The following is a 6,000-nucleotide window of genomic DNA, read 5'->3' on the forward strand; positions in this document are numbered from 1 at the left end:
TGACACACTACACGTATATAACACAACATGTGACACACTACACGTATATATAACACAACATGTGACACACTACACGTATATATAACACAACAAGTGACACACTACACGTATATATAACACAACATGTGACACACTACACGTATATATAACACAACAAGTGACACACTACACGTATATAACACAACATGTGACACACTACACGTATATATAACACAACATGTGACACACTACACGTATATAACACAACATTTGACACACTACACGTATATATAACACAACATGTGACACACTACACGTATATAACACAACATGTGACACACTACACGTATATATAACACAACATGTGACACATTACACGTATATATAACACAACATGTGACACACTACACATATATATAACACAACTTGTGACACACTACACGTATATAACACAACATGTGACACACTACACGTATATATAACACAACATGTGACACACTACACGCATAAAACACAACATGTGACACTCTACACGTATATATAACACAACATGTGACACTCTACACGTATATATAACACAACATGTGACACTCTACACATATATATAACACAACATGATATCTCGCTACTTAATTAGATGATAGTTAATTAAATGATATGTCTTGAGTGGAGGTATGGAATGTCATTTTATTTGTATCTTATTACATACATGTAATTGACACTCGACCAAACTACATGTACATGTATATGGTGGGGTATAGTGCGAGAGCTTGATGATATCATCTGAATATGTACATTTCCGACTGTAAATATACATATATATATGGTATTCCTGACAGGAATTGAGTCTCAGTGTAAAGCTTCAAATTTATATACAAAATGAGATTTTTATATCTTGCATATACATATATATGTAGTTTGAAATTATATTGAAATAAAGTATATGATGCACATATAACTGTTTGTAATACCTACAGACCACGAGGTTATCAAACGTGATTTACCATATACATACACATGATTATACAAAGTTTATATATACTGTACTTTTAAAAATGCAAATAAATGTTACCTACCTCCATTTTCATCTCCCGTTATTACTAGAACTAACTTGCTCTTCTCAGCGAACGAAACATCTCCCTGACAACACAAACGTGTAGCTACACAATATAGTTACAAAATGTAATATTGTTTGCTATTTAAAGACCCGGGTAATAAATACCCGGACACCGGGCCTGTCGATAATTACTTCACACTTGTTAGCCTGCCATTGTGTAGGTGACGCTGTTGTAACGGCACACTTTAATTTTAAGCTTCGAATCCCAAACCTTGATCCACAAGTACCGTACATTCATATAGGTATGTAATATAAGTGTTAGCGTATATAGAATCTAATAAGGATTAAACTTTTATTTTTAAAAATGTTTTCAAAAAGAATGTAAGGTCACCAGTAAATTGTATAGCACTGAGAAAGTTTTCATTTATATTAATGAAACCTAACAGGGATAAGATTTCATTGTCCAGTCCGTGTAGGCTTTAGCTGCCGAGGTTTAAATACGGCCTGCTATTTGTTTACATTCGGCCTCATGCGGTGAGACTATTCAAAGAAAACCTTTAAGGCAGGCTTATAAACAAGCTTTGTGGAACAATTAACTTGGCGTTTTTATATTCACACGTTTCTTAACACAGACATTATCGTCCATAAATATTTTCTCATTTACGGAAGTTACCGAATTTTCACAAAGAAAACTATTAAAGTTATACTTCTATTGATACATTAATCTAAACTCCATAAAAAGATACACTAATTTGATCGTCAGCTCACAATGAAATGTCTTAATTGTTTCTTTTCTCTCTTTAAGAACATTGTATTTGTGTTTACAATTTATATCGTCTGCTTTGAAATGACCTTTCGTGGTTAACTTTGACAAGCGATTTATGATAACATAGCAGGAGAAATGTACCCACAGAAAAATCATCGATATTTGATCAATATGTAATTTTTAATTTTGATGTAAAACGAAAAAGATTACTCCTAACTAAACACCATAATAATGTCTATTTACAGATGTATATGTTCACGTGAGGTGCACACTTTTTACATTTGTATCGATAAGGAAGCCTATGTGCCCGTTCCTTTTATCTTTAGTTAAGATCAATATTTGTCTTATCTTTACTCGACAACTTATATAATTAAATCGACACTGTTGAAATGTAGGTTGAAGGAAAATCGATACAAACTTGTCTATTCAAGTCAGAACATTTGATAATTGCGACAATACAATTTATTTATAGACAATCCATTGTAAATAGCTCTATTGGTTATTATAAGTTATTTAGAGAGACACTTTTTAAAAGACAAGGTCAAACTTCGTGCGATAGTTTGAGTTTTAAATTACCTGAAATTTGTGTCCACGTTTCTGCTCTATGTATGTAATACAACACGACTTTACAGAGGTTATTACTTATCTATAATCAAAATACACTTCATTTTCAATCAAAATTGTAAAAATTGACTGCAATCAATTACCTACTATTTGTATATATCATAATCACTTATGAATTTCTATAGTAGCTGTTTAAATGCGTTCTAGCACGAGAGAAAACAGAGAGGAACTGACGGAATCTAACATTACATTCCTGTTCATTAAATTATGTTTTAAATTCAACAATTGATAGTCATCGCCTGTCAAATGTACCTATAGTTTCTGTGAAGAAATAAAGCACCGACTCAAGATCGAAGGGAGCTAACCTCCACTATCAACTTTTAACTGATCCACCGAGAGTGGTTACTATAGTTAAAATGTCAGATACCTTAAATGTTACGCCACATGGGCTCAGAAGTAACGGACTAGAGCCAGAATGTCAAATTCAACCACTCAGTCACAGTAACACACGTAACGAAATAAAGCCAGATTGTTAGACTTCAACCACTCAGTCACTGAAACACACGTAACGAACTAAAGCAAGAATTTTCAAGACACATCAACCACTCAGTCACTGTAACATACTAGTAACGAACTAAAGCCAGAAAGTTAGACACATCAACCACTCAGTCACTGTAACACACGTAACGGACAAAAACCAGAATGTCAGACACATCAACCACTAAATCACTGTGACACAAGTACTAGTAACGGACAAAAGCCAGAATGTCAAACGTAAAGAAATAAAGCCAGAATGTTAGACTTCAACCACTCAGTCACTGAAACACACGTAACGAACTAAAGCAAGAATTTTCAAGACACATCAACCACTCAGTCACTGTAACACACGTAACGGACAAAAACCAGAATGTCAGACACATCAACCACTAAGTCACTGTGACACAACACTAGTAACGAACTAAAGCCAGAATGTCAAACTTCAACCACTCAGTCACAGTAACATACAAGTAACGAAATAAAGCCAGAATGTTCGACTTCAACCACTCAGTCACTGTGACATACAAGTAACGGACTAAAGCCAGAATGTTAGACACATCAACCACTCAGTCACTGTAACACACACGTAACGGACTAAAGCCAGAATGTTAAACACATCAACCACTCAGTCACTGTAACACACGTAACGGACAAAAACCAGAATGTCAGACACATCAACCACTAAGTCACTGTGAAACACAAGCACTAGTAACGGACTAAAGCCAGAATGTCAAACTTCAACCACTCAGTCACAGTAACATACGTAACGAAATAAAGCCAGAATGTTAGACTTCAACCACTCAGTCACTGAAACACACGTAACGGACAAAAACCAGAATGTCAGACACATCAACCACTAAGTCACTGTGAAACACAAGCACTAGTAACGGACAAAAGCCAGAATGTCAAACGTAAAGAAATAAAGCCAGAATGTTAGACTTCAACCACTCAGTCACTGAAACACAAGTAACGGACTAAAGCCAGAATGTTAAGACACATCAACCACTCAGTCACTGTAACACACGTAACGGACAAAAACCAGAATGTCAGACACATCAACCACTAAGTCACTGTGACACACAAGTACTAGTAACGAACTAAAGCCAGAATGTCAAACTTCAACCACTCAGTCACAGTAACATACAAGTAACGAAATAAAGCCAGAATGTTCGACTTCAACCACTCAGTCACTGTGACATACAAGTAACGGACTAAAGCCAGAATGTCAGACACATCAACCACTCAGTCACTGTAACACACAAGTAACGGACTAAAGCCAGAATGTCAGACACATCAACCACTCAGTCACTGTAACACACAAGTAACGGACTAAAGCCAGAATGTCAGACACATCAACCACTCAGTCACTGTAACACACAAGTAACGGACTAAAGCCAGAATGTCAGACACATCAACCACTCAGTCACTGTAACACACAAGTAACGGACTAAAGCCAGAATGTTAGACACATCAACCACTCAGTCACTGTAACACACAAGTAACGGACTAAAGCCAGAATGTCAGACACATCAACCACTCAGTCACTGTAACACACAAGTAACGGACTAAAGCCAGAATGTTAGACACATCAACCACTCAGTCACTGTAACACACAAGTAACGGACTAAAGCCAGAATGTCAGACACATCAACCACTCAGTCACTGTAACACACAAGTAACGGACTAAAGCCAGAATGTTAGACACATCAAAGATCCTGTAAAAGTAAGGATAAAGCCAGAATGTTAGACTTCAACCACTCAGTCACTGAAACAACACGTAACGAACTAAAGCAAGAATTTTCAAGACACATCAACCACTCAGTCACTGTAACACACGTAAACGGACTAAAGCCAGAATGTCAGACACATCAACCACTGAGTCACTGTGACACACAAGTAACGGACTAAAGCCAGAATGTCAGACACATCAACCACTCAGTCACTGTAACACACAAGTAACGGACTAAAGCCAGAATGTCAGACACATCAACCACTCAGTCACTGTAACACACAAGTAACGGACTAAAGCCAGAATGTTAGACACATCAACCACTCAGTCACTGTAACACACAAGTAACGGACTAAAGCCAGAATGTCAGACACATCAACCACTCAGTCACTGTAACACACAAGTAACGGTCTAAACCCAGAATGTTAGACACATCAACCACTAAGTCACTGACTGAAAAAACACATCAACCACTCAGTCAGTAACACACAAGTAACGGACTAAAGCCAGAAGTAACGGACTAAAGCCAGAATGTCAAACTTCACATCAACCACTCAGTCACTGTGAACACACACGGACTAACAGTAACGGATACGTAACGAAATAAAGCCAAAATGTTAGACATCACCAAATGTTAGACTTCAACAAGTAACGGATACTAAAGCCAGAATGTCAGACACATCAACCACTGAGTCACTGTAACACACAAGTAACGGACTAAAGCCAGAATGTGAGACACATCAACCATTGAGTCCACTGTAACACACAAGTAACGGACTAAAGCCAGAATGTCAGACACATCAACCACTGAGTCACTGTGACACACAAGTAACGGACTAAAGCCAGAATGTCAGACACATCAACCACTGAGTCACTGTAACACACAAGTATAACGGACTAAAGCCAGAATGTCAGACACATCAACCACTCAGTCACTGTGACACACAAGTAACGGACTAAAGCCAGAATGTCAGACACATCAACCACTCAGTCACTGTGACACACAAGTAACGGACTAAAGCCAGAATGTCAGACACATCAACCACTCAGTCACTGTAACACACAAGTAACGGACTAAAGCCAGAATGTCAGACACATCAACCACTGAGTCACTGTAACACACAAGTAACGGACTAAAGCCAGAATGTCAGACACATCAACCATTGAGTCACTGTGACACACAAGTAACGGACTAAAGCCAGAATGTCAGACACATCAACCACTGAGTCACTGTACACACAAGTAACGGACTAAAGCCAGAATGTAGACACATCAACCACTGAGTCACTGTAACACACAAGTAACGGACTAAAGCCAGAATGTCAGACACATCAACCACTGAGTCACTGTAACACACAAGTAACGGAC

At 37.6% G+C, this 6,000-nt stretch overlaps 1 protein-coding gene across 1 annotated transcript in view; it reads right to left on the reverse strand.

The window, feature by feature from the left end:
- The window catches only part of LOC138317235 (uncharacterized), a 45,900-nt gene extending 44,650 nt beyond the window's left edge, over positions 1 to 1,250 (reverse strand). The window contains exon 1 of the mRNA XM_069258787.1: positions 1,056 to 1,250. The gene's annotated coding sequence lies outside the window, so the exon portion shown is untranslated. The remainder of the gene's footprint in view (positions 1 to 1,055) is intronic.
- Between the last annotated feature and the right edge of the window lie 4,750 nt (positions 1,251 to 6,000).

This window comes from Argopecten irradians, chromosome 3 (assembly GCF_041381155.1).
Source record: "Argopecten irradians isolate NY chromosome 3, Ai_NY, whole genome shotgun sequence".
Classification (NCBI taxonomy): Eukaryota; Metazoa; Mollusca; class Bivalvia; order Pectinida; family Pectinidae; genus Argopecten; species Argopecten irradians.